Source organism: Siniperca chuatsi, linkage group LG23 (genome assembly GCF_020085105.1).
Source record: "Siniperca chuatsi isolate FFG_IHB_CAS linkage group LG23, ASM2008510v1, whole genome shotgun sequence".
Taxonomy (NCBI): Eukaryota; Metazoa; Chordata; class Actinopteri; order Centrarchiformes; family Sinipercidae; genus Siniperca; species Siniperca chuatsi.
Genome location: NC_058064.1, coordinates 16,198,873 through 16,219,302, shown reverse-complemented (window position 1 = coordinate 16,219,302; position 20,430 = coordinate 16,198,873). Strand labels below are relative to the sequence as shown.

At 40.6% G+C, this 20,430-nt stretch overlaps 1 protein-coding gene across 1 annotated transcript in view; it reads left to right on the top strand.

Annotated features, from left to right (window-relative positions):
• Positions 1 to 3,148: 3,148 nt before the first annotated feature.
• Positions 3,149 to 20,430, top strand: part of sox5 (SRY-box transcription factor 5) — a 198,913-nt gene continuing 181,631 nt past the window's right edge. The window contains exon 1 of the mRNA XM_044186029.1: positions 3,149 to 3,213. The gene's annotated coding sequence lies outside the window, so the exon portion shown is untranslated. The remainder of the gene's footprint in view (positions 3,214 to 20,430) is intronic.

The window sequence follows — 20,430 nt, the reverse complement described above, 5'->3', positions numbered from 1 at the left end:
TCACATGTTTTGGAAGGAAACTACTGTACCAACCATCAAAATGTGGCTGGCTGGGTGAATTAATACCCCACATTAAGAGATTTTACATTTTACGCGTATTTCAAGTGTCTTAATTTTAACGCATTTGTCAACCCCTTATTTAGTAGATTTCATTTTGGAATTAGAACACAATAAATTTTGAATTTTACATATTGTATATTATTAAATAAAATATTATTTTTATTGCACAGTATCATGCAAATGGGGGGGGGATCGGATTCAATGGGGTGACAGGGTGGGATTATCTAGGTTCTTGTTTGATTTTTCTTTCTTTTCCAGATTGTGACGTTGTTGTAATTGTTCCTAAGTATTTCACTTACTGATGTCAGTGGATACATTTATAACACATCCTTTAGCTTAGCCTTGTGTGGTTCCCATAGAAAAGCTTTGGGAAGCATCCTTGAAGTCTTTTCTCTTGTAAAACCGAAAATTACTGTTAGAAAACACTTCTGATAAAGAATAAATCTCATCTTTGTGTCGCAGTAAGTTGTCTAGTGTTGCATCTTCCTTGCCTTATTGTGGTGCGCAAAACTGTCATGGGCTCATTACTGCCCGCTGAAGCTGGAGGGTGGAAAACACCACCTGGTACTTGACAGTTGTAGTGGCTGTCTTTCCCCCAATGGTCACAAGGGGCAGGAATGAGTCCATTCTACACTCTAAAACAAACTTCGATAACCGACACAAAGGTGAGATCTATGCTTTATTGGAAGTGTTTTCAAACAGTATTATTAGGTTTTACAAGAGAAAAGACTTTCAAGGATGAAGACTAACTGGTTGGTTTGCCACATGTATGTCTGGTTGCAGCCAGCGCACTGCCGCTTCGCTGAGCTTTTCTATGGAACCGTCCAAACGGGGCTACCTTTGGCTCAATATAATTATTAAACTGACAAACAACTGAAGCAATATCATCTGTATGTGAAGTAAGCTGTTCGATAAAAATATATATGATACACCAGGACAAGGACTCAACATGTTAAGCAAACTTAATCAGTGACCTACTCTGCTTGACCCACAGCTAGTATCTGCCTATGTTTCCCCTCATGAAACTGACCAGAAATATTTACAGTACCACTGCACCTAGACGACTGAAGCCTGTGTTTAGTCCTGCTTTGCTCTCAGTGGTGTGAAATGTAATGTAATGTAATGCATTGTTCTCCAGGTGGGAGGGAGAGAGAGGACATTAAGCCCGCTGTGCGATCACTTCCTCAGGCCTGCCTCTGTGCATAAATGCTGCCCTGTCATAGTGTGTGTGTGTGTATGTCTGTCCATATGTACACACGTGTACTTACATGCAAATGTGTTGAAGTTAATATTTAACTCTACTCAGGTGTAATATACTGTATGTGTTTATTATGTATGCGTTCATTTTGTAACTACATGCCTGTGTGTACCTTCTAAACTGTGTGTGGGGGTATTTGGGTGTACTGTATGTATGTGTGCTTGTCTCAGTGTGTTTTTCTGCTGGTGTGTGCCTAAGTGGCCATTGTGCAGACACAGTGGAGGAGAGGGAGACCAGCTAGCAGCATAAAGCCACCAGTCCAGCTCAGCGGCTACACCAGCAGCCAGCCAGCCCCACTCGGCATGCACCTGGCGTCCCCTCACACACACCACCATTATTAATTGCTAATACATATTTATGTGGCACAAATTTGCCATTTGTTTATGCATAAAATTATCAATAGCGCAGGGCGCTTAGCCAGAGAAAACGGTGACCTTTTTAAAGAGTAATAAATGGAACTGTATGTGTGTGTGTGTGTGTGTGTGTGTGTGTTTGTGTGTATTTATCTAATGGCTGATGTTTAAGAGGGATGTGTTGGGTTGGAACAAGGGGAGGAGGATGGTGGTTTTGCGGCTGGACGTGGCAGAAAGGCAGCTGAGGCCTGCCAAGTGGAGATCCACTGATCTGGATGTTTACCCAGAGTTTATATTTCACACAGGCAATGTTCTGTCTTTGTCCTCAGCTTCATTAGCCGCGTCCATGCTCACAGTGTCTGTACTGGACGTGCCTTTGAGTGTGTGAGGATGAATTTGTGTATATAAGTGTAGCAGTGAGCATATTTCCAATCTACAAATGTGCAGAAGTGTGTGTAAGTCTAAAGGAGTTGTGAGCACCTGACTCCCTCTGCAGGTGAACCACAGAGGCCACACCTACTAACGCTCTTCATTAAGATAATTCTCAATTTACTCTACCCACTTTATATTAAATTGCATTTTTATGTAATAATAGCTAATAGCTTGGCTTTTTCCATTGGATCTCAAGCAAGACTGGCTAGGTTTGAAGAGAATTGAACCAGATAGGGTTGGATTGGGACTGCATTTCCCCAAAAAACACAGCTAGAGACAAGGTGCTGCCAACAGAAAAGGTGCAGCACTTGCTCCACAAAATCATGTTTTAATGAATAAATAGAGCTTCTTGTTTCTACAGAGCAAGTGTTGTAGCTCCTTTTGTTTTCTTCCACAATGAGCTGAACAATGAAAGCAAGCACAACAACAAAACAAATAGCAACATTAACCAGTGTAATTTCCAAATCTGGAGGACAAGGACAAGTGTTTTAAACAACCCCCTAAAAAAATAAAAGGGAAGTCTGGTGTTAAACAGATTCCCTGGAGGAAGGATTCATTCTGCTCTGCACACTTCACACAAAAGACATTACAAGAACAAACAGTTTTTTAAACAGTGTATTCAGTTGTTCGAAGTGTTGAGCTATTGACCTACACATGTATTAATCTATTGTTTTGTAGCTAGATCCTCTTTACACTTTGCTTCCTCTACTACTTGTAGTTCTACCTTCTTCACTAACTTCAGTTCTTTTTTTCCTTATTCCTCATTCCCTTTCTCATCTTTAGGAGTTCCCGTCGCTCTCTTTTTCTGACTTGGTCTCCTCTTATAGTCATTGATTTTCCTCTTGTTTGTTCATCTCTGCTTCGCTCTCCACTCTCCTTCCATCTCTCTGACGATCTTGTCTGCTCTACACTTCTTTTTTCCTCTTTTCTCCTTTCTCTACTATTATCTCTGTAGTGGTGTTTTAGCTGTATGTATGTGTGTGTGTGTGTGTGTATCTCACAATGTTATTGTCGACCTGACTCTCTCTCTGTTTCTCTTTACCAGGGTTGGTCGTCTCTCTGATGGGTATCCACTCGGCAGCAGAGCCACCTCTCCGGGGACGCTTGTAGGTCAGCTGCTATTTTCATACCACACACATGCACACACACCCACACACACACACACACACACACACACATCCTTATGGTATTTAATTTAGTATGTAAGTGCTCAAGGGACTCTGCTTTTAAACTATGGAAAACAAACACACATTGAACTGGGTTGAGTAACAGTGTCAGTCACGCTCTCTCTCTTTCTCTAAAACACACATAGACACTTTCCCCCTCTCTCCCTCTCTCTGTAACCCAGCTTTTATGTGGCCTTCATGAGGTCACACACAGGGCTCAAGTCAGTTTCCATGACTACACAGTCAGCATCCAGCCAATCGGCTTTCTCAGCCTCTATGGGGCCAGTGGGCAGCCAGTAAGCATCATATCTGTACATCTGACATGGAGGGTATATGGGGAAGAGGGCATGTGTGTTTCTGATTGTGTGTGTGTGTATGTGTGTGTGAAGGAGGGGGATTAGTGCAAGCGCCTCTAATGTATCTTGTGAGGTGTACTGACAACAATTTTTCTTCTTAGTATTGAAAAAAAAACGTATTAAAAGTAATAATGTGTAATATTTCTACATGTAATATGCTTTCATATAGTCTATGTACATGGATGTACAAACTAGATCGCAGCAAACAGTTTTAAAAATCACATTCACACAGTAGGTGTGTATAAATGACAAAACTGAGCAGCATCTCACAGGTGTACACATCTCAAAAGTGGTGATATTAGCTGAAAATTGCATTTGAACTTCTATATTTTCTTTATACTGCGGTTGAAAAGAGTATTTCCAAATTCAGTCTACATGTGTCACATAAGTTCCACGCTGACATTCCTCTCTCCATGAATACGATACAAAATACAGTAGGACACTATGCAAAACATGCCAGGATACTCTCATCGTCTTGAGAAAAGGGAACCACAAAAACAGTGTAACTCCATGGGAAGTGAGACTAACAACCCCGATACAGAAGTAAATAATAAAGGAACAAAATCCTGACCAGTGTTTTCTTTTCACCAACTTTCTACACGCTGAAGCTGAACAACGTTCCTCCTTCCACTTTCTCCATACTACTCTGCATGTTCAGTAGAGTAATGCTGCTTGAGATAGTATTCCTAGAGAACCGCAGGCTTTCTCCTTGCAAATGAGACAGGGAGCAGTCACATTATACTTCACAAAAAATATTGAACTATCCATCTCTGCCGAAACTGTCTGTGCTCCTTTAGGTTTAGAATGGGCCATTTTGGTATGAGATGCGCCAGGATAAATCAGGAGTGCTGTTGTTTGTAGTAAACATGTTCATGTTTGTGCATTTATGCTAGTTAAATGCAAAATGTGAAATAAAGAGCCAATTTTTATACATCAGATTTTGCAGTAAATAATTTAAATAAAACATTTTTACATAGGAAAAAATAAAAACATTATTTGTGGGACGGATGTAGCAATACATTTTGAACATGTGGGTGGCCATTTGAAATTGTCTTGCAGGCTGGATCAGGCCCCAAGTGCAGTAGTTTGAGATCTCTGCTCTAAGGTATGGCAAAGTGTCACTACGGTATGTTTGCCTTGAAAACCTGGAATCTTTGAAGTATCAGTTACAGGCCTAAGTGCAAGCTGACCAATGAGTGATGACAAGACAGATTTTGTTCAGCTCTGGTAAATTATGTGTGTGTGGTGAGTTGTTGGAATGTTAGTTTGACCTTTGCCACAACGCATTTATTATATATCATGTAAGCTCTCCTGCTATGTTGCTCAGATGCTCAGTGTATTTAGCTGTATTCCCTGTTTTCCAGCGCTGGGGGTTGAACTAGTGTATGAACTGGGACACGAGGGGTGAGAGGGCCAACAAGGTAAATGGTCAGAGAACAGCATATGGAGAGTAGGGAGAGTGGGATTGTTTGTTTGGGAATGAAAGCCGTGGGAGACGGGGACAGCAAAGGACAGCTGAGACAAAAGAGACACATGGAGCTTTAACTTTTGAAACACGGAGCCTGTTTTGTTTTTTAGCACTGAAATACCAAATTGTTCCTCTATGAGGATTTTCAAGACTTTCAGTACAATCAAGAAAAATGACACAAGGCAATGTATGGCTTTGAGCTAGTGATGGCAGACAGAGAGAGCTAATAAAAACGTCAGTCAACTTACCTGTTTGTCTCTCTACAGACAGACAGTGAGGTGTGAGTTAGGTCAGTTTAGTTGGGACATATGGCTTTCGCCCAGCCCAGAGACTCAGTACTGAGGGACCACAAGGACAGAATAGAAGAGGAAAGACCCACATGCCATCTGCGCAAGGGACAAAGAGTGGGAGATAGAATGAGTAGTGTGTGTAAGTATCTAAGTGTGTATTAGAGAGGGCAAGTATAGCCCAGTAACAATGCCAGGCCAAGTTGAGATACACAAACACACGCAAAGTAGACATGCACATATACAACAAAAAAACAAACAGAGCATATGCACATTCTTATAGGACACACATGCATACACAAACTCTCAGATGCAAACAAATGCATGTAAACACATTGACATGAGCACATGCACACACACACACACACACACACAAATACGGACACTGACTAAAACAGACTCTATGTCACTGCTGTCTCTTCATCTGCCAGAGCGGCCATCCAGAAAGCCCTGTCCTCAAATCAGATTGTGTGTCTATGCATGTGTGCTCTTTTCCTCCTGTCTGTCAGATACCACTGGGGTGGTATGCTTCATAGGGCATTATATTGTCTGACATATGGGTTTTGCTCCTCTGCTCTGTCCAGGAAACAAGGCCAAGCAGGCAGCCTCAGAATGGAGCCCTTGGGTTTGATGCAGTTTCCATCAAGTCCAGTTGTCTTTAATGTTAGCAGAGTGAAACTGGGGTACTGATGGGGCTCCGCTAACGGGGTCACCGGCCCCAGCGCTGGGTCACTTTGTTGTGTGTTGGTTTCCTGTTAAACTTCTGGGTCAGCGGCGGAGGTTGGGAGAGCAGGTTGTTACCATGAGTCAATGTGACAGACACACTTTCTGTGAATAGCTCATCTACATGCTGTTGCCCCTAAACAGTCGCTCAGTTGGTTTCCATTCATGAATCTACAGAGACTTACAACTTTCATGAGATAGATTATCTATTATACTGTACATTCTTTTACCTTTATTTTTCCATTAAAGTTGCATTATTGTCGAGTAACAACGCAGAACCAAGCAAGGACTGGTTTGCAAAGTCTTCTTTGGTGGTGTGTTCAAGGAAATTCCAACATCCAAGACTTGTCAATCTCAAACCCAGATGCAAACCTACTTCTAAGCAGACATAACTCTGCTGACTGACACGTTCTTTGTATGCCGTAAATAATAATAAGGTTGCTTGTTGAATTAAGGAAACATGGTCAGTAGGGTGGAGTAGGTGGCAGTAGTGGTGCTGTCAGTACAGTGTGCAGATCTTTTGTGTGACTGATGGATATGCGTGCCCTACAAGGTACAGTATACACATTTCTAATAGATACAGAGACAATACATATATTCAAAGATCTTTCCAAAAAAAAATTACATTTCCTTGACTCTAAAAGTTCTCTTATAAAACGTGTTTTTTAGGGCAGCCTTCCATCATTAAATGACTCAGCATTTATGTACAAAATTTGCATTGTGTGTGTGTGTGTGTGTGTGTATGTGTGTGCATATATTATTACATTGTATTATTATACCGTACATACTTATCATCAACCGGTAAATCCACTTTGTACTTTACACTTTACATTTTAATTTTATACTTATATCCACTTTGTACTTAATTTATCTTGCCTGTATTATAGTGTATTATATTTTGATTTGCTTAGAACTTCTATTCCTGTGTGCACTGACGTGATAGTGAGCAGCTGTAACAAAAGAGTTTCCGCTCGGGGATCAATAAAGTATTTCTGATTCTGATTCTGATATACACAAGTACGAGAGAGGGAGGTCTGTATTGAAGAGATCTGACCGAAAATGTGACAGCTAATCCGACAAAATGATTAATGGCAAGAAATTAAAATGAATTAAAAGGTATGTATGTATGTATGTATGTATGTATGTATGTATGTATGCATGTATGTATGTATGTATGTGCCTGATATTCCATGACTTCTCTTTAGAGAATTGGATAATTTCCCTAATATTCCAGAAATCTTGTAACCTGTGGAATCATGCATATACAGTTATGCACTTTGGAAATGTTACATGAACTCCTCACTTCCACCAGGACTTATTAGTTTCAAAGACATGGGACATTGGCCTCCACATGGGTGTTTGCTTTTGCTGTATGTATGTGTGTGTGTGTGTGTGACACGGAGTGGGTGGGTTGATGTGTTTACTGGCATGTGGGTGCTGAGGAACTGATGGCATAAACAGATAAAGCTGTGATGGAGGATGTACGCTCTTTTGTTTGAGTTTAAGAGACAAACGACTGTCCGAAATACACACAAGCATGGATGCACACATACACACACCACCCCCACTCTGCTGTGTGTATACACCACACGTCAGGTCTTAAGTGCTTGGTAACAAAGGGTGAGTTTATCCCTGGGTTTCACTGTAAATACAATGGTGAGTAATGCTAAGAAGACTGGCCTGTGGTCACTGCAGCCATGCACAATATATTTAGTGGAATTTTCAAAGGACTTTCTAGCCTCTGATCTGCTTTTAAAGGTGCTGCATGTAGCATTTTGGGTTTCTCAAAATTAAAACCACATTTCCCATAAATCTGTTGCTTTCCTCTCCCTGGTGTTGCCCCATGTTCAGTTGTTTTAGGGACAAACAAGAGGAAAAGCAAAGATAAGGGCCTTGATAGCAGACTTTATTAACTTCCAAGGAACTTCCAGTATGTGTCCAAACATGCAGCTGATATTATGCAGTCTGGACAGAGGAAAAGGGGAAAAAAATTACTGGTTCCTCTTTTGTGCAAGAATCCATCTGATATATTGTGCTTTGGTGTATGAAAGTGTATACTTAATCTGTGCTCAGCATTGTCATTTAGTATTCACTTTTTTACATGCATGATTTTATGCAAAAATGAATATTATATTATTAAAATAAAAGAAAAGTAAAATGAAATCTCAGGTTGGGATTACATTATATATATGTTAATGTCACGGCCTATTTGATTGTCCCTGACAAAAAAAAAAAAGAAAGGCAAATGACAATGTTATAAGTTGAGGGTTGTCACTTATTACATGCTGTAGTGTGAGAGGGTCAGCACCTCCACCAGCTCCAGGTTGGGACGTCCACATCGTCCAGATCTGGAGGGAGTTGGAGAGAATTGTCACCATCCTCAAACTTCCTGGTGAGCATAGCGTCAATGGTTTGATAGAACAATAACACACGTCTTTCTGTTTCTTTGTGTGTGTGCAAGTGAAATGATTGTCTTAGCAACAAAAAAAAGTTATGTTTAAATTCAGTGTTTAAGAAAACACATTTTGTGTTGACAAATGAGGGCTGACAAATGTGTTGAGTGCATTTTCTTCCTCGTTTAACATTTGCAAAGCTGATTTTTTAAATATTTGAAATCATATTTTAATGCATTGGTTACGTGTTTGCTAGCTTGCAGTCTTCTTCACTGCCTTGGTGCATAGCAATGCTTTTTTGCCACCATCTGTCAATCAGTGGAACAGCATGAAGCCATCGGCAGGAATGTGTGTCTCATTGCCTGCTTGCATGTAGAGGGCGTTTTTAAAATTCTCTATTCTCGTGCCCTATTGACCAATCAGTAAACTAATATAGGCTATATGGGTTTGCTTTCCAGTTAGTGTGAACGAATTACGTGTTAGTTTGACCTTGGTAAAACTTGAATTTTTGAAAAAGTGAAAGCTCTAATAGCTTGATTATGCTTCTACTGGTCAAAAACTACACAGGGTACCTTTATGTGTATAAGGCCAGCATGGCTTCTCAGAAAAGTTCTCACTTCTTTACAGCACAGCATGTTGAAGATAAATTCTCTTTTAAATATCAGAGCTCAGAACACCCGGAGCCGGAGCTGGTAGAGATTCAGCGCTTACAGACACTTTAGCAGTGTGGAAGCTTGTTGACACGGGACAAGGATGATCTCTGTATTAATTTTGGCTGAAACATCTGAAACCTCTGAGAACATGGCTGAAATAAAGCTATTGTTATTGTTGCAAGCTGGCTCCATACGGTCAACCCCCCAAACACGCACACACACACATGCACATGCACACTTTACATACACACACACAGCTCAGCAGTGGGAGCACATCATCTGTCACCCAGGGCCCAGGCGGAGGGGCGACAGATTGTCCTCGCAGTGTACCTTCAGGTCCCATTGCTCCAAACACACACACTCACAGACAAACACACACACATACAAACAATCTGCCCACTAACATACTGTTCTCATAGTATTCCCTCAGAGTGCGGGCAGGGCGGTTTCACTGCCTTTATCTCAGAGGAGTATTGAAACAACACACGGTGATTCACAACATTTCTAGATGAGGTCATTGAGGTGTAGTGGAATGTACACATACTGCTTATTTTACACAAATGTTTCATTGTTTGTATGACTTTAATACCAGTGGTTTTGTTCCTAGAAGGTGATTAGCAGGAACGTTTGACACGCAAACACACACACAGTGAACAATGTTACGATGGTACAGTTAAAGATTAACCACGTATGTACAGATCAAGTAAAGGATCACTATTTGCGGCGCAGAACAAATGAATCTCACATCAATGGCTTCCTGCAGCTATATGATATGGCATACTGGGGAGATCAAAATGTGACGTATTTAACTGTCACAAAACAGCCACATCAATTAAACATCAAGAGCACGCATTCTATAGCCTGACCCAGTGATAATCAAGGGTGTTTTTAGTATCAAAGTGCTGCTCAACAACCGCGAGGCCTTTAAAGATCATCATCCATAAACATTACGTGGCTTTGTTCTTCGCTCTCGGGCAAACCGCACAGACGTCCACGCCTTCCTTTCTCTTTTTCTTATCGCTCTCTCTCATGCTCTACCTGCTCATGCCCCCTTCTCCTCCACCTTATTCCTCCCCTCTTTACCTGTGTGTGTGTGTGTGTGTGTGCACAGAGCTACAGGCCTCATAGATTGTCTGAGCTCACACCCTTCCTTAATGCGCTTACTGTTCCTTAAAGAGAAAGTGAGATAGAGAACAGAGGCAATAACCCAGGCTCCTGGGGGGGGGGTGTGTGTACATGTTATGGCCAATTAGGCCTATTTGCAACAACAAAACACAAGAAAACACAACAAAACCCGGTCGGCAGGCAGGTAGTTAACGGTGGGAGGAATTGTTATCTCTCCCACCGACAGGAACAAAGAAAACACTCTCCAGAGTGCCGGAGAAAGAATTTATACCTCCCAGTGCTCTCAATTCTACAATTAAACTCTTTTACTGCAATTTTCCGTTGGCAGGAGTCTCCAGAGGGACTTTTCAATGCACTGCAGTGGTTTTTACACCTGCAAAGTGTAATTAACCAAGTTTGAGACAATTGCTCAGAAGTGCAGAGAAGCCACTACTTTGCAGCTTTTAACCAAGACTCTATTGATCATGTGATGGATGTGGTGATGACATGTTGACCTAATTAATTATCAGCCTATTTCAATGCTCCAGAGTTAATCAGCTGCCTTCATATCTTCTATGGAGAATGCAGCAGAAGTTGGCTATTTGATAGAGAGCTGAAGTGAAAACTTGAATTCTGGATTGCAGAAGAAAGAGAACCTAATTCAGAATCACATTGAAATTTGTAATAATGCAAATTACTAAAAAATCCAGCCATAAAACATAACCTTGCTCAACTCCAAGACATAGTGTTGGTTTGGCCCTTTATCCAGCTACAGAGACATATAGTACACATGCTTCTGAGTTGGTAAAACGTAATGGGAGACCAACTTTTGAAATTTAAAGTTTAGCAAGTGCTTTGGTAAATACACATTTACACTATTTTAGAATAAGGATAGTAAACTCCAGGAACACGTTTCACCTTTTCAGAAAGACTGATCACCGAAAGCATCAATATCAATTAAACAACTAAATACAGTACATGATTTGTTATATATATTTGTCTGTGCCTTCCAAAATCATTGCAAAAATAAAACTGTCTGATGTGATCTCGCTATGATCAAGGTTTGGTTAAGTTTAGGCACACAAACGACTTGGTCAAGGTTAGGGGAAGATCATGGTTTGGGTTAAAATCGCTACTTCGGGAAACATTGTGGTCATGGTTAAAAGAAACCAATGTTGTCTGTCGGTAGGAAATGGGAAACCGACAACGTTCTTTTATATAGCTAACTTGTTAGCTAACGCTAATGTGAAATGCCACATCACTAACTTAGCAAGTATTCATAACTTAAACATATTTAATCATGGACGACAGGAGAGTTATCATGTTGAGGTTGACTTGCAGGTAGACGTAACACTATGTGATCACATTAAATGACACCCTCGAATCTACGCTTGCGATTGGCTGAAGCAGAAGTATAGCGGAATTCCCTGTTGAAAAAAACTGCATTTGCAGTTTGTAAATGCAGGTTCAACAGTTTGTATATAAATGTAATAACATCTAAATATGTTTTTGATGAAAATTGCAAATACTTTTAAATACATTTGTATTTGTGGATTTCTATTACATTTATTTAGAAATATTTGTGTGTGCATCAGAAATACATTTGTGTACCATATTTTTTTAATTTGTGGATTTGTTTTACACTTATATACAATGATAAATATTTTTGTGGAGAGTCATTAATATATAAATCCCGAAATCTAAATTTCTTTCACATGTAACCTCTGGGGTTGAACTATATGTAAAACACCTGTATAAATCTAAACATTAGAATGAATCAATGTAAACTAAAATATTTGGTTCAAGTTTCCCCCTAAGATGATAAGACACAGCAGTAGCTGTCTGGCCTTTAAAAACTGTCACAAAAACCATTGGCTCATCTTTTTTACAGTCCTTATGTGATTTAAGTTTTGTTCACTTTAACATGAGGGGCATATTCTTCTTTAGAAAGAGTAGCATTTCAGCCTTCTCAGCTGTCAGCCTGCTCCTCCTTTCATCAATAATAATGGAGGCTGTGCTGAAGAGCCTTACGCTCTCCACATTTGTGCACAGAGAATTTTAGTTGCCGTGATGGCCAGAGAGGGCAATCTAGGTTGGTTGACTTTCCAGTACAGCAGTGGATTGTCCGAATGCCGAATATTTGGCTTGCTGAGGTAGGTCTGCACTTCAATGCGTGCACTCGTAGTGGTTGACTCAGGACCAGGTTCTACTGTGCTTTCCCCCAGGATTTCATCAAAACACTTCCAAGTCTGCTCTTGCTTGCAGCCTCCACCCGTGGAGTCTTCTTTGCTGGCTCTGAGGCTTCTTCCATCCTCAACACATCTTCCTTACCTCTGCCATTAATGCATCCTTGGCATGTCTTGAGGTTTCTGCCTGAAGAAGTACCTGGAGCAATAAAAATACACATATGTGCTATTTAAAATTAGCCTACCCTTAATATCAAGTGATTAATCCCATTCTGAAGGCTGATGGTTGATAAGAAATACTGTCATTAGATGTGCAAAAGTAAAAATTCCACACACACACTGACAGGTGTGGGATTTGTGTGTGTAAATCTCTCTCTCTCTCTCTCTCTCTCTCTCTCTCTCTCTCTCTCTCTCTCTCTCTCACACACACACACACACACACACACACACACACACACATGCGCGCACGCAAATCATATTATATAAAGTTAACAGAGACCCCACAGCCCTGTCTTTATATCTTGGATCCAGTAGCGTTGCAGCTAAGTATAATGGCTCAGATTCCACGTCTCTGAAACGTCTATTCACAGCCTCATGGAGGGTGCCTTTCATGGTTTTAATTCCCTCGTGTGCCTCGTTTTCTCGAGTGAGAATGAATTTAAGGACACTGACAATGGGAATGACATCAGATGCAGATGCAGATGAAGCGCTTACCTCCCTCGTCACCTCCTCAAAAGGGGCTAGAGCTGCGACAGTCTTTTCCAGCACCCCCCACTGGTTTGCAGTCAATGTGGCTGGCAGGTTGTACTCCGCTGTATCGTTTGTACATCTTGTTGCAGACGCTTGGGTGGCATTTCCAACTCCAACTGAATCTTCTCCAAGCGTGAATATGCAGGTGGCGTGCACTTGAAGTGACCCACAATTTTTCTGCCGATAGCCAGTGCATCACTTACACTACGCTGTGATAGCAGTCCCTCGTTCACAATAAGTTGCGCGAAGCATCCCAAACTGGCAACTCCAAGGCGATCCATTGCTTTTATTATGTTACTGGCATTGTCTCTTAAAATGACATGGACTTTCCTCTTCTCAATTTTCCATGCATTTGACATCTCCCCCATTGCTGTAGCGATGGGCTCTCCTGTGTGTGAGCCCCAAAACTGTTTAGCCTGCAGCCCTGTAAAAGTAAAACCTGAGCCTATCTACTCTGCTGTCAGACTTAGCAATGGCATTGGACACACGTCTGAAGCTCTAGATGTTAGTTGTGAAACTAACCATGGCAACGTTTTTCAAGCATTTCAAAATTGCTTGCTTGCTTATACTTATTTGGGATAGCCGTTTTGGAGATTAAATGCCGGTTTGGCAACGTGTAGCGAGGCTCCAAATGTTCGATTAAGAGTCGAAAACCCATATTTTCAACAACAGAAAGGGGTTGGTCATCCAGCACAATGAATTCAGCGACTTTCTCCGTTATCAGCTTTGCTTTGTTGCTGTGTGGAGGGAGTTTCTCACGCTTCTGAATTGTTTCCAGCAATGTTTGTTGTTGCGGCACACTTTTCTTCTTGGCACTCGTTGCCTGTATAAATTGAGCATACTCCTTTCCATGATGCTTCTGCAAGTGTTTACTCAGGTTTGTGGTGTTGAAGTTTCCAACGCTGCTGCCACCCCCAACACTCGTATTACATAAATTGCACTCTGCTGTTTTGCTTTTTTCTTCCTTGAGCTTAAAATAACTCCACACAGCTGACATGATGACAGCGCTGCTTACAGGTCTCACTCACGTTATAGCTGCTGTTCACGTGACACATGCTGCTCATGTGTGTTACTTGTGACACATCTCTCTTTATGGCATGTCGCTCAAAGTTTAGTTAAGCATTTATGTGAAAATTTAGGCTAATGGATCGTATTGAATTATAGTTTTTTAAAATATCCGATACTGAGTTTCGAAGTGGCGCATCCCTACTGAATTACCTTAGGTTTTTCATATTATTCAACAGTTATTCTTTATATTCTATATAAATCAAATAAGATGTGCAAAAACCTGCCAGTTTCTTTTTGTTATATTTTATAGCTTTCCAGCTTTGCCAAAGTTACACATACAGTATTAATACAGTAAAATGGATGAATATGAAGTCAAAGAGAAGTTAGAATGAGAAACTTTGGACAAACAGAGTGGACAACAGATCTCTGTTAGTAGTAGTAGTAATAGTTCCTTTGTTAAATTAAATTTGCTCGGAGCTATCAGTACAGTGGTACAGTAACAATAGCTTATAGTGCCAGTAGTGACTATTTACCTGGCCACTTACTTTAACAGTGGGAAATTCTGCAACATTTTACGGCAGTTGTACAATTTGACAAAACTGTTGGTTTTTAACCAGATTCTAGCTCATTAAATGCAGTGGGTCTTTCACAGTACATCACTCTTGAAGCAGTCCATATAATCCACTACACAAATAATTGAGAAATTGTTTAGCATCACTAAGTCAGTTGCAGCCAAAGATGATTACTGGAGATGAAAATCACAGCAAAAGTGTGAGTGAAATTTTCACAAGTACCTGGCTGAATTTGGCTCTTGAAGATGTGGCAATGTGGTGACCAGGTACAATATGACTTTGTGTTTTTTTCATAAAGAAAAGCTATTTTTCAACTATGTGACAGCAATGAAAAGTAATGATTAGGGCAAGACAGGATCGGTGGAGGGATTAAATCCCAAAGATTTATATTCTGGATTTGCTTTTGTCTTCTCAGTCTCTCTCCTTCCCTTCATTTTCTCATCCATCTGTCTCTCTATCTCTTTCTTTGTCAGTTCCTTAAAGCCCTTACTCCACGCTCAGATTTAACGCACCATGCTCTGTATAAAATCCATTAACTCAACATACCGATACACAACCATCACCCAGATGGGAGCTGAGTGTGTATTGTGTGAGCGTCATGTTGAGGCGGATAGAGATGCAATCAAATAGAGATGTGCAGAACAAAACCGGCGAAGGATGGAGGGAGAGAGGGAGGGAGGGAGAGATGGAGGGAGTAGCCAGGGAGGTAAACTAAATGTGACATCTCATATTTGAGTTTTCACTTCCCATTTAGCTGACACGTCCAAGATAAGTGGAGGAAAGATTACTGGTCTCATTCTGTTAGACAAAGGCCTGTGTGTGAATGCATTTGTTGTTTCAGGCATGTAAATTTTACATTTAGACCCTTTAGCTAATTCTCTTATGTGACTGATGATAAATAAGCAGGTCAGAGTTCAGTATGTGTGTGTGTGTGTGTGTGTGTGTGTGTGTAGAAAGCAGACAATAGAGTTTCATTTTCACATCCATGAGATTTGATCGCTTTTCTGTGTACCATTTTATACGAGTTATGTTTCAATTGCTAACAACTGACTCCAACAAGGCATTATACCGATATTTCTTCTTCTTCTCATTTTTGTTTTTTACCTCCAATTAAACTGGTTTAGATAATCTGGTTAAACTGTTGTCTTGTTTACAACCTGTATAATCATCTGACTGTTCAGTTCTGCCCTGTCAACTTTTTTGCCACACTAGCGATGGCAATGTCTGTTGGTCGGTCAATCGGTCAGTCCACCAACTGGCTTTTCTTCTAAAGCCACCAGCAGGTAACATTTTTTACTTATCCAGTGAAATATCTCAACATCTAACAGATGGATTGTCAAAAAATGTTGTACAGACATTCATGGTCCCCAGACTATGACTTTGGTGATCCCTTTACTTGTGTAAAGCGTGATCATCAGGTCATAATTACAATTTCTCCAATAGTTTATGACCAAATACCTACAAAACTAATGACATTCGCGTCAACCTCAGCTGTACTTTGTGTTTAGGGCTAATTAGTAAATGTTAGCATGCTTACACAATAAATGTTGTTAGCGAACTTGATTAACATTATGTTTGCTGAACATCGGCATGTTATCATTGTAATTGTGATCATGTTATTAAGCCAACATTAGCATTTTGCTCATAACACAGTTGTGCGTAAATACAGCCTCACGGAGCTGCTAGAATGGCTATAGACGCATAGTCCTGTTTTTAGCTATGTCACTGTATTCCCAGTTACTTTGGTGAGTATAGTTTTTTCATAACTGATAGAAATGATGACTAAAACTAGGAAAATAAGACCCAATAAACTGGAACTTTGATATACATGTTGTTCATCTACAGGTCAATTCTTTGTCCACTCCAATACCAGTCTATCCACAGTATACTGTATATACCATTCTTCATGATACTTGAGATGATTGCCACAGTGTGTATTCAGTAAATAGCCAGAACCATCTAACTGCCTATTGTACTGCAACAGCCACTGCCACCTCTTCTGTCAAGTGTAACATAGAGCATTTTATACTATGGCAATATCTTTATCTATTTACTCACTGTTGATAGAAAATTAGATACTTGTGTGTTTATGGATTCAGTATCTGTCAGCCTCCATAAGAGAAAACACACTGGATCATAAAACACTGTTTACCTATAGAATAGCTTTGTCACTCACGTGAAAAGACTCATATTGAGGAGTATGTGTGCTTATGTGTGTGTTTGTGTGTGAATGGCTGCTACAACGTGGGTGCCCACTCAAGCGAACAAGAGAGGCTGTAGTTATCTTCACCTCCAATTACACACTGGGAACACCTCTGCAGTGTGTATATGTGTGTGTACACAGTCACGCATTTTTATAACCTTTGTGTGTGACTGTTTGACTGTGGTGGCGTGTGTGTGCATACTGTATGTGTGTGTGTGTGTGTGTGCATGTGTGTATCCCCCGCAAGGCCCTGGGGTTACAGGCAGCTTGGTGACAGTGCAGATGGGATAACATATGACATGTGAGTGACTGAGTGAGTGTGTGTATGCGTATGTGTGTATGTGTGTGTTTGTGTGTGTGCGTCTCAGTCCATCTGGGCTCCCCTCTGATCGACCGGGGCTCCCTCTGCTCTCTGTGGCTCACTTGGGAGCCGGCGGGACGAGAGAGAGAGAGAAAGCGAGAGAGAGAGAAAAAGAAGCGAGGCCTGACTACCTTCAGCTTCTCTCACCTCCACCAGTTCTTTTACTGCACCATAGCGTTATATAAATGTTGTTTTACACAATTACATGTTTTGTCTGTCTTAAAGGACTATTCCAAGACCCTCAAGTAGAATTGATTTCCTGTTCAAGATTATTTACTGTTATATGTAGTTTGGTTTTTGTTTGATATTTGATTGCAATGTTTTGTTGCACATTGAACTCCCATAAAGCCTCACTTTGTCCTCAAATTATATTAAACAAAACACAGAATGACTTAAACGGATGAATGGCATAGTTCACTAAAAGTAACACAGGAGCTACACAGCCATGACTAAAATGATAATGGAGAGTACAATTATTTCACTTCACTTTTTTCATTTTATATCCTTAAATTAAGTAGCCATTATAAGTTTTTGCAAATGCTAATATATCAATATTTTCAAGTATGAAATATAAGATTATAGACAAAGATTACAGGGCACACTTATGCTTCATCTACGTAATTTCAGTGAGACACACAGCTTTGGCCTGTGGATGACATCACCTGGTTACGCACTATTTCTTACACCAATTAATGTTATTGTTCAACTAGTAAATGCAGGTTGTATGAAGTAATGAAGAAATGCAAAATTAGCTCAAGAGAAATTATGATGAGGGTTTGATGCTTTTCTCCATTTTATTTTATTGTAAATTGATTACCATGGGCTTTAAATGATTAGTTAGGCAAAATCAGTGATTTGAGGATGTAACCTTATGCTCACTATTTTCTTTACTTTCACTTTATAGGTTAAATGAGTAGTTGATTAATAGCCCTAGTATAAACTATGCCAGACTTCATTAGATATTTATTCAATTTAAATATTTATATACTGTAAAGAAAAGTTTAGTGAGCAAACATTTCATGATGAAACAAACTTGCCTCCTAAAAATTACGTTCATATTCATACAAATGTGCAACAGCAAATACGTTTTTAAAGAAAATATATGCCACCCGGACTTAGATTTTTATTAACATTGTGAAGAAACTTTTTTAATGAACATATCTTCAAAATCACAGAATTAATAAATAGTGAATTAATAGTAAATGTATCTTCAAAATATGAACTGTCACTGTACTGCATTTAGTTTGTCTTACAATATCCACTCTTGGCAACTTAACCACAATTATATGGTTATGTTTAGGCAACACAATGCACTTGGTTAAGTTTATGAGAAGATGATGGTCTTGGTTAAATATTTAAAAAAGTTAACAGTTGCCTCACGTGAGGTCACTTGGGGAAATTCTGTTGGCAGTTGGGTTGCTGACAATGTTACAGGAGTGCATTGCTAAATCGGTGGAGTACGCTTTTAATCTCAACTAAAGTGTTTTACTAGCTTAACCTTAACCACTTGCAGGATGCAAGATGTGAACCCTGGAATATGATGTCAAAGTGCTACACTTTGTAGGCCTTCCATCTACCCCGACTATCTCCCTACAACTTCATGGTGTTACGAAAACACAACACTTTCTGGACAGAAATAATTGTTGCCACTCAGCATAAGCGAGGCAGCAATTATGTTTCCTCCGGGGCATATTTGTCAAAGCCATTTAGTAGTATATACACTTAATTTAGAGGAGACATGGTTGAGTCTGAATATACTACTATAATAAATTATGTGATGAGTGCAGTGAGTAAATTTGTAGAGCTGTCAGTAGAATTGTCACCATATTGCACACAATGCACACAATGGACACTGACAATGCCACCTTTTGCCAGCTTTCGGACCAATTGTGGCACACAATGCCTGAGGGCACTGCCATCTTACAGTACCTGCAATTTACACTGTATACCCATTCTCCAACAATTAGACAGTTTTTTTAGTGTACAGCACAAGTTCACAGTTGCTGCGTATACTATATCTATATCTTTTTTTGAAGTTTAATTGGGTCATTTTTTTGTGTTGAATCCAATTTTTTCTTTAGCTGGCATAGGCTTCATGTTGCAGAGCCAATGGCATTGGGTTTTTACCACCACAAAGGCGAGACACTGAATGCACAGTGCACTGTGTGAATCTGACATTGTGCATTGTGTCCCCATGAGACTTGTCACTCTCTCTTGTTCATGGGATCCAGGTCCATGGCTATTTTGTGCGGCTGGCCAGGGCCACGTGGTGTTGAGGGGAAAGGGTGCGGGATTTGGACTGATGGAGGCATTGGAGGGATGGTGTGTGTAGTTGGGATGAGAGGGAGACAGCAGGGAGCTGGGCAGTCGGTTTGTTCCTGTTCCATCCGTGGGCTGGAGGCCAGAGCCTGGACACAGAGGATGAGAGATGATGGAGAGAGAGGGAGCAGGAGCCAGAAGAGAGGGCGGATACAAGTAGAAAGAGACTGAGAAAGAGGTGGGGGTGTTGGGAGAAATTACATGAGGTCTTTATGACCAAGGCAGGAAGGGTTAGGAAAAAAGGAGAGATGAAGAGAAAGGGAAAGAGGGGAAGAAGAAAATGTCACTAGAACAATGCTAGCAGCGGGGTTGTTCTTGTCTGGTTAGACCAACACTGAGATGTTAAAGAGGACTTAATGACGTCTGACAAGTGCAATTAATAATTAAAGCAGCAGTCGACGGTCGGCTAGCATGTGACAATAACTGAGGTTACACTCCTGTGACATGCCTACTCTTCTGCCCTTCCACCTCTTATCCACTTTAGTCACAATTTTGTCATCTTTTCACTTTCCCCTCCTCTTATCACTCTCTTCTGCCTTTGTCGCTCCCTCCCCCTCTCTGTCTGCCTGTGTAATTTTGGCACTTATGTTCATACCACACCCCTGCCCCCAACCCTGCCCTCCGTCGCTTTATCCATCACCAATCTGCTCTTTCTTTCTCCCCTCCATCTCTCTTGCTCGTTCACTCTTCCCGTCACCCTTGAGCAGCTCACGCAAAACTGCAGCCATCACTATCAGGTGTCGACGAGTTGCCCTACTTGATATTCATGGGTGAGATT